The sequence below is a fragment of the Myotis brandtii genome, unplaced genomic scaffold, assembly GCF_000412655.1.
Source record: "Myotis brandtii unplaced genomic scaffold, ASM41265v1 scaffold986, whole genome shotgun sequence".
NCBI lineage: Eukaryota > Metazoa > Chordata > Mammalia > Chiroptera > Vespertilionidae > Myotis > Myotis brandtii.
This window is the reverse complement of record NW_005372102.1, coordinates 2263278-2263997: the sequence shown is the minus strand read 5'-3', so window position 1 is coordinate 2263997 and position 720 is coordinate 2263278. Positions and strand designations below refer to the sequence as shown.

The following is a 720-nucleotide window of genomic DNA, read 5'->3' as shown; positions in this document are numbered from 1 at the left end:
CTGCGACCTCAGGTTAAAGGGCCCCGCGTCCGCGTGGACGGTGCACAGGGGACGGGGAGGAGCAGGAGGCCAGGCTCTCTCCTCCGGGCTCAGGGGCTGGTCCTGGTCCACGGCCCGGAGGTGCAGTGGTGGCTGCTTCCTGCCCATCTCCCCTCCCGTCCTCACCACCTTGCCCCTCCATGTCCTCACTGTGCCCCCCTCCCGCCCTCACCGTCCTCCCCTCGCACCCTCACCGTCCTCCCCTCCCGCCCTCACCGTGCCCCCTCTCCCCGCAGTGCTCTGCTGGGCCCTCACGGGCTCGCTGCTGCTGACCTGCCTGGTGCCGGCGGGGCTGCTGGCGCTGCGCTACTACTACAGCCGGAAGGTGGTCCTCGCCTACCTGGACTGCGCCCTGCACACGGACATGGCCGACATCGAGCAGTACTACATGAAGCCGCCCGGTGAGCCCCGGCCCAGCTCCTCGTCCTCTCTGCCCCTCCTGGCCTCGCCCACCTCAGCAGCCCCAGGCCAAGCTGGGGGGGCCCCGCGACTAGGCTTCTGGGTGACTGAGGGCCTGGCCGGGATTGGGGGACAGGGCCTGGGGCAGAGCTCGGCCTTTGGTGCTGACCCGAGGTCTGAGTGTCCATGGGCCGCTGGCCCTGGGCCTCCTTAGTCCTCTGAGGCCGGGTGCTTGGGGCCTGGCGGGCCCTGCTCTCCACACGGCAGGTGCCCTGTCCCTGG

General features: G+C 71.1%; 1 protein-coding gene across 1 annotated transcript in view; it reads left to right on the top strand.

Moving 5' to 3' along the window:
* The window catches only part of NAT8L (N-acetyltransferase 8-like (GCN5-related, putative)), a gene marked incomplete at its 5' end in the record, with an annotated part of 10497 nt that overhangs the window by 3442 nt on the left and 6335 nt on the right, over positions 1 to 720 (top strand). The window lies entirely within an intron of this gene.